Source organism: Fundulus heteroclitus, unplaced genomic scaffold (assembly GCF_011125445.2).
Source record: "Fundulus heteroclitus isolate FHET01 unplaced genomic scaffold, MU-UCD_Fhet_4.1 scaffold_58, whole genome shotgun sequence".
Lineage (NCBI taxonomy): Eukaryota > Metazoa > Chordata > Actinopteri > Cyprinodontiformes > Fundulidae > Fundulus > Fundulus heteroclitus.
This window is the reverse complement of record NW_023397011.1, coordinates 1,877,177-1,885,513: the sequence shown is the minus strand read 5'-3', so window position 1 is coordinate 1,885,513 and position 8,337 is coordinate 1,877,177. Positions and strand designations below refer to the sequence as shown.

Below are 8,337 nucleotides of genomic sequence, written 5' to 3'. Positions count from 1 at the left end.
TACTTGATTATATTGTAATGATAATAAGTAATAAAAGAAAAACACATATTTTCCCAAAGACAGTAATACTTCTGGTTAAATCTTATACATGCATCAGCTCAAACCCAGTATCCTCGTTCTCCTCCTCAGGTACTGTGACTAACAAAGGCATCATGACTCTGGGGTTCTGTTTCAATGGTGGAGGATATGAGGCGGACCGTCAATGAGCAAATGCATTGCATGCAACAACAATCACATGTAATCAATATTGCTACAAATGCTGCAAGAGAGATAAAAAGAGATGATCAGACTTTTTCACTTCCCAAACTCACCAGTCATCCACCCCTCGAACGGGTTAGAGATTCCGGAGTACTCGTGCATGGTTTCTGAGAGCGTGCGCAATCCTTCTAATGCTTTTATTACTGCCTATGGCCACCACAATATTAGTATAATCCAGATACAGCCATTTGAATAATTTCTTAAGATGCTCTATGCTTACATCACGTATATTTACATTTTGGTGCAAAATGAATTTCTTTTAGCAACGTCCCCTATTTCTTCTCATGCATGTTGTATTTTGCGAAGCTTATTGTATCTTAGAGGTACCTCTTTGAATCTTATTAAAACCCTTTGTGGGTTTATTAAACTTCAAAACATATCTATATATGTATTAGATGAGTTAAGTAAAAAGTAAAATCCCTCATATTAGGAGCCAAATCCCAAATGTTTTCAGACCAGAAACTCTTGTCCGAATGCGTTTGACCGTCTTATAGCTCACTAATAACAGCTCTGACATAAAACAATTAACATCCTAGGGGTTTAATAATAATCTTGATTGTTTTTAATCTGAACGTTTTCTCCTAATCGCATCCGCCAATGTGTTTGTTTCTAATGTGTTTTTTTTTTTTTGTGTACAGGAAAATCTGAAGTGAAATGCAGGTGTGTCTGCCAACTAATAATTTTTTTTTATTTATTTATCTGCTCCACTGTCCATAATTAATTTTACTACCGCACTTTATAATATCACAAAGGTGGACCTGAAAGGTAGTTGTCGCCCTCCGACTGTAATTTAATTCCACTCCGCCATATTGTTCTAAGCACCAGTCATTGGATGCTGCTGTAATAGCGCGTCTTTGTGGTCTTCCTAGGTGGATCAGCTGGACATGTTCAGGAATGGAAAGTCGCAAAAATACCACAATATACCTGTAACAATAACAACTGATAATAATAAACCTCCTGCAACACAACCCTTAGGGGGTTTGGTTCATGCTATTTTAGTACCCCTGTGGAAAAACACCTGTGGAGAAACACACAAATTTCAACAAGAAATGCAAAAATACATATATAAAAACAATTTTTTTTTTTTTTTAGTTCTCTGAGTTCTCTTTTTTCTTCTTCTCTCTGAGTGTAAGAGCTGCTACAACACCATGTGGTCAGGTGAAAACTACTACTTCCGCCTCTTCTGTTTTATGCTTGTTTTTTTTTTTTTTTCCTGGAGCAGGAGAGCAGCTCACTACCCACTTCTTCCGCCTCTTCTTCTTTGTTCTTCTGCTCTGTCTCCTTTGCGCGATTTTTGTGAGTGATCTTAAGCTCACTGAATCTCTCTACGGGTTTTATTATGACCGTGGTTGAGTAGAGGATTCACCGATAGGCTCCCTTTCACAGCGTTGTGGTGTTATCCTGTAAATCCTGGCGCACCTGATGTTTGAGAGCGCTGGGGTTCCTCAGTGGCTGCACACTGACTCCAATGATATCAGGTGTCGCCTTTTCCTTTGAGCCTGACTGCGTGCGAAGTGCGTTCCACCATCTGGTACGGGCTGGTCCACCTTGGTTCTGACCACTTTCTTTTGATGACTTTCCCACTCTGGTTCTGCGCTGGTCTCGGTGTTTCCTTTGGCACCCTGTGGTGGGACCTCACGGCTCCGCACTCTGGTCAGAGCACCCTAAATCACAACCCCCACTTCTGTCCTTCGTTGACCTTAGCGCGCACTCAGCCGAGGTCTGGGGGTTTGTGGACCCTCCTTCACATTCCTTAGGAATCTCCAATATAATCTGAAACTACACAACAATCTTTAGATGTCAAATTTCGTGTGCTACCTGTGAATCCTGGGAGGTTGACGTCGCAACCCCGAAAAACTCCTTCCAGTCAGAGAGTGCATCCTGTAATGAAATGTTTCAGTTTTTCAAGTTTTTCTTTATTATTATTATTACGTCGACGTCTAACTACGCCCGCATACTTCATCCAATTTCAACAATTTTGGTGTCAAAACGTTCGGCTCGTTCCCGGCATGCCTGTTATATCTAATGGTTATGGTTAACTTTTACACTTTTTAAAATATTTAACTTTTTGTGCGATTTTTTGGCTGTTCCCATTGGAATCAATGCAAATTGCTTCGAATTCCTTCAAATTCTTCCCATTCTCCTAATTGTTCTTAATCTTCAAATTCTTTCAATTTTTTTTTTGAAAATTTTTCTAATTTCTTCAAGTTTTTCAAATTCTTCAAATCCCTTTAAATTCTTAATTAAATTTATTTTTATTTTTTTTTCAATTCTTCAAATCTGATTTCAATGTTTTCTGCATCTTCTGCTCAATCATTCTGCAGATTAGCATTCTCACTCGCTGTTACGCAGGAACAGCTTTTTCTAGTTCCTCTCTCAGTTCCTCTTCAATAGATGCCATTCTCATGTCAAAAATCCTGCACCCTGTTTTTCTATTTTATATTTTTCTATTTTATCTAACATTGACTGATATGTACATCCCCCTTTTGGAATCAAACTAGTTTTATTCCAGAAACAACAGTAAAATGTAACGTTCTGTTTTGATCTAGGTTTATTGTTTGGTGAAGTTAGTTCTCTCCTGCCTCAGGTTTTATTTCTTTTGTAGGTTCTATCTTGTTTTAGGTTCCTGTTTAGTCTGTGTATGGTTTTAAGTTTTCCGGTCTTTGTATTAATCCTTATCTGTGTTCTGTGCTTTGTGTTATCCTCAGTCTTAGGTTTATTCTTCTGTCAGCATCGTTATTGCTTCCACCGTCCTATGGTTAATTAGTTCCCTCTGCTCACCTGTTCGCCTGTTTATTTAAGCCTCACTTGCTCCTCAGTTATTTGTTGGTCCGTCACACTCACATGCCCGTGCTCCTGTTCCTCCTCGTTTACACTCTCTGTTTTGGTAAGAGCCCCGGCACCTTGATTCTGTTTTGGATTACCTGTTTCTGTTTACTCTGCCCAGTGTGTTCGCCAGTTCCCGTCCAGCTTGTTTGGATGTCTGCCTTACCTCTATTTGGATCCTGTTCATGTTCACCTGTCTTCCATTAAATCCAGTTTAAAGGAATAACTGTGTTTTGCAGAATCATTACATAAGAAGACGTCAATAATAGTCAATTCAACTGCATAGGGTAATCTTTGGTTAAGTAGGAAGAAAGAAAATAAAAATTTCCTCGAATCCTGAATCCAAATCAAAATCTTATTCAACTTTATCATACCTGATATTTTCACGAAGTCCCTCAAAGGTTGCGTGAGATCAACGTAGCCACCATGTAGTTGTCACAGCAGCCATTTAGTCCCAAAACTATAATGTGTCTTCCACGCGCTGTAGTTTGGGTTTGTTAGAACGCTTTGCTTGTTATTGGAGGACGCATTGGTTGTTCCTGCGGAAAATAACTCAGCCCAGGAAAGAGACGTTCCTTGGCAAATTGCTATTTTATCTTTACTAACCTTAAATGTAAGTGGAACACATGAAAGTATTCCCACCTCCGTGGACCTTCTGCTGATTAATGATGATCAGTACTTTCCCGGCCATGGTAACACTTCAAACTCATGTTTGAAATAAACTTATCAGTTACATCACAGATAATTTAAAAGGTATGAGTATATTTTAAAACAACAAACCTGCACGCTGGTAGGAGCCCAATCAGTTGCCTGAAGGGAATGTTTAACCACGCCCCTACTTCTTTCTGGTGCTCAACATGGAGAGAAAGAGAAATGTGTGAAATCGTTTCATCCGACATCATATATCGTTATAAATTAGATGCTAGCAATGCTTTCTCCCCCTCAGGTCACAACGGCAGACACTGTTTCTTCTCTCAGTATCATATTCAGTGACAGTCTTAGTCCACAACTCAGAGGCCCATATGTGTCTCCAGTGTCCACCAAAAGTTCATGCAGTCTTTTCTGCTGACAGCTCGGAGTCTGTAGTGCTCATGCAGCTGGCCATGCTCAGGGGTGTGTCATCAGACGAGTTATCCCCTTGCAGGGGTACTGACCTTGACGAGGTGAGGTCATGTCAGGACTTGGTTGCTTCATACCAGGTTGACCTGCTGGTGGGGTGAAACAGCCCACAGGTGTTCATTGTCCAGGACAATCACGATTGTATGTCGATGGGTGCTTTAACATGTCCAGCATATCAGCTCCAAACACTCATCCATCACGCCCTGGGTTCAATACTCGACGCCACACTGACCGCCAAGCCATCTGCTTCCACGTTCAGCAATCAACAGACCTGTAAATAAATAAAGAATAGAGAAAAGGAGGCAATAGGCAAGCCTCCTCCTTGGAGTTAATTAAACTGAGGTGACACCTTCAGGGTTAAAGATCCAACTGCTGAAACATCACATGTTCACTTTTTGTTTTACTTACTTTCTGTTTTGTTCCTTGTAATTGCAATTTAAATATTAGATCTTGTAATACTTTTTTTATTATTATTTACTCTTTCTCTCCCCATCCTGAGCCACATTGGAAAATTATGTACCAAATGTTTTGTCCCAGCGAGCATAATCACAATCAGCTGTAATACTGAAGAGGACAAACCCTTTAAAACCATTTTTCTGAATAATTCACGGCTGTTGTGGGCCCCAGTCAAATTAAGAACCACTGCTGGTGTGTGTTAAGGGAGAATGTTTTATAACTCCATCTTCCAAGTAAGAAATTAGTAAAGAAAACAAAGTTACATCTGGCATATGGAACGTTTAAGCATCATTTTCAATATAATTTGCAGCAGAAGAGGGCACACAACCATGTGTACCTTTAGTCAAATTATCTAATTTAGAGAACGTGTTTACATAAAAAAAAAAATCCTTTGGGATCTGCCCTTTAATTTTTCCAAATCCTTTTTGTTCCTGTTGATTTCTGTCCCTCTGCAAAGTTTAACTTCTGTAGTAAAACGATTTAAACCAGTAACATTCTTCATAAATTCTTAAACATCAGCAACTCCATCTGAGGATAACTGTAAAACTGATGCTTGACTAGACGTAGGGCTGATAAAATCTGTCTAATCAACCGGGTTGTACTTTTACCAAACAGCTTTAAGTTCCATTTTAACTTTTAACTTTTGTTTCTGCTAACTGGTGATTCCTAGACCTACAATTAGCACAAGTTGTTAGTGAGCTAATTCCTGCTTTCCTTAGATCAACCAGATTTAAGTCTAGTGTATTATATTCAAACTAGGGCTCTCAAACTATTAAAATTTTAATTTCAATTAATCTCGTATTCTATCTTTTTATTTCTGAAAGTATAAAAGCTCATTTGGGAATTTTAATATGCACTTTTGCAATAAACCACACTAGTTAAAATTATGCTTATACAAAAACTATTTTTCTTTTTAGGTACTTTTCAGAATTGGAATGACAACATTCTGGTGCCATAAAATAATAAACCATAGCCAATAATGAGCTAACTCACAAATTATTATGCCCTGATGTTTACACAATGTATAAACAAATGTGTGAATAAATAAATATTTCATGCTGAAATATATATATATATATTTTTAACTCCTAAACACAGATATAAGTTTTATTATTCATTTATTATTTACTCTCTTTCTCAAACACATATTCCTGAGCGGTCCCTTAGTTTATCAAATGCAGAGACAGCAAGTCTGCCTCTAGAGGGGAGGGCTGCGCCCTGAGCAGCAGGCGGAACATACCAACTATCAGTGACCAATCCTCGGCTGTTTTCAGCGAAGTTGGGCTGTAGGTGTAGTAACAGATGACAAGTATGGTTGATGGGTGTTTCTAATGTGTTGTTCCTGGGGGTGTCACCAGGAACCGTTAATTCTTCGCCCAACACATTCAGATGTTTTCATCATGGTCAGTTTTGTTTATCATATCTATTGTCCTGCTTTAGGTCAAACTGTCCCCCCGAGGTTTGCCTCAGCTCAGTGTAAAAAGTCTCCCCTACACATAAACCATCCAGCTCCACTTCTCCCCTATAATCTCCCCATATGCTGTTTGCCAAGTTAATAAAGTTATAACATTACAATCTAAAAAAGACCCTACTCTATTATCTTTACAGCTGTCATGAAATCCATTGTCAAATACAAGCTTTGTGCATTAATAGTGTAACTGAATACTTTCCCCACGGCTCTGGTTAACTGTACTCCATAATTAGGCACCCAAAAACCTTTATCCCCAGTTTCAATCATTTGTAACAAGCCTGAGATATATGTATTTAAGTCATGTTAATATCTACGTGTTTAAATTTAATTTGGGCTGGACAAACTTTTATATTATTAATTCTTAAGTCTTTTTCTCTTACAACCGTTTAGTTAAACCTTTCTGTTTAATGGAAGTTTCCAAAGTGCATTTGTTTTGAATGCTGCAGACATTCAGCGCAAATAAACACTTTTTGAAACCATGGTTTTCTAGGATTTTAATCTGGATTATTTTCCAAAGACGAACAGAGCTTTCACACCAATAACACATACAACAAGACAATTACACGAACAAAACACACACACGTGTCTTTCCCTTTAACAGTATTTTTCACAGATCATGTTTGAAAAGTTTAGATTGCCGAAATATATTTTGCCGAAATATTATGCTTATTGGCCAACGCGCCTCTGTCACTTCTCGGGGAGGTTTAGTTGGTAAAATTGCCCCGCACCGCCGTAACCGCTCAATTTACCGGCTGTCCGACGCCGCGCCTCCGCAGAAACAAGGTTCAACATCTCGCCACTCGCCTGTCATCATTTATCTCATTACGTTTCACGTTTTTTTAGTCATTTTCCCCCACTAGCCGAGATAATCATCTATTCGGTCCGTTACTAAAATGTTTCCCCCGCGAAACGCTGCGCTTCTAAAGTTCCGGTTTTTTTTTTGTTTTGTTTTGTTTGTTTTTTTGCCTCGACTAACTGCTGGTTGCACTAAGAACGCTTTGCTGCGCCAAAAAAGCCACAAAAAACATCGATCTGTCATCCCATTGATATCCATGCTGCACAATTCTATTTATTTTCACTAATATCCTGATCAAATGCACCGTAAATCTCTTACGCTTCAGTTGCTATTCTCAGTTCTGTCATACGCACAAATCTACACACACAGACTTACACACAAAAACCCATTTGCGCACAGACATCAATCTCCGCGGATCCAAGCAGTCTCTCCCCCACTCACTCAAACAAAATGATCTCATTTCCACAGGTACAATATGTTGTACAAGACAGACAGACAGCTTGCGCGTAGTGTTCTGCGAGAGGTCTCTCTCTCTCTCTCTCTCTCTCTCTCTCTCTCTCTCTCTCTCTCTCTCTCTCTCTCTCTCTCTCTCTCTCTCTCTCTCTCTCTCTTTTTTTATATGAAAACTCCTTGTTCTAAAAAACTCCCAAAGTGTTGCTCTGTATTTCCCTTTTAGATTTTCCGATTTATTAATGATAGCTTCCTGGAATTTTAGCTATTTTCTGTTTGTTAAGTCACCTCTTAAACCTGAATTGTATTATTTTACCCATGTAGCAAAATGTTAAATTTGATCAGAGTGGGTCCTGTGTAGTGTTGAGGTAGTTTGGGCATCTGATTGTGAGGTGGATTAGTCAGTCATTTAATACTGTTATTTGCATGAACATAACTGTGTACACTTGAGGCTGAAGGATTAGGATTTGCATCGCCCTCTGCATTTGGTCTTGCAGCTACATTTTGTTAACCTGACAACAGCCAGCTGCATGTATCGCTCCGCCTAGCTCCACTCACATACATCTGGGACACGGCTCATTGAAAGTGATTTCCCCAACCAAATTTATGGTCTGGCCAATCAGGACGCAGGGCGGGTGTTTCCTGGATGTGACGTAGTGGAGAAGTGACCGTGAGATTCCAACAACAATGGCGGCTCGCATCGAGGAAGCAAGCGTTAGCATTGATGCTGCTATTTCTTCTGTGTTGTCCAATCTATCTGATATTGTTTCATTAAAAGAACATCAGAGAACGGCTCTGAAGGCTTTTGTTGGTGGAAACCATGTTTTTGCCCTTCTCCCGACCGGATTTGGCAAGTTTTGTATTCCGGGGCGCGGACGCGCAACGCGGACTCGCCCCGGAGCGGTTAGCGGTTAGCGCTAACCATATAAGGAGGCCTATTAGTCCTCAACGCGGTCGGCCC

The 8,337-nt window shown here is 39.6% G+C and overlaps 1 long non-coding RNA gene across 3 annotated transcripts; it reads right to left on the bottom strand.

Annotated features, from left to right (window-relative positions):
* Positions 1-2,941: 2,941 nt before the first annotated feature.
* LOC118561189 lies at positions 2,942-7,470 on the bottom strand. 3 transcript variants are annotated; one of them, XR_004929849.1, is made up of 2 exons: positions 6,880-7,470; positions 2,942-4,518 (listed from the first exon to the last, which is right to left on the bottom strand). It is a non-coding gene; the product is annotated as an uncharacterized LOC118561189 (long non-coding RNA). The 3 variants fall into 3 exon arrangements; XR_004929848.1 differs by having other exon boundaries at positions 2,942-4,474; XR_004929850.1 differs by lacking the exon at positions 6,880-7,470 and adding an exon at positions 4,612-5,529.
* Between the last annotated feature and the right edge of the window lie 867 nt (positions 7,471-8,337).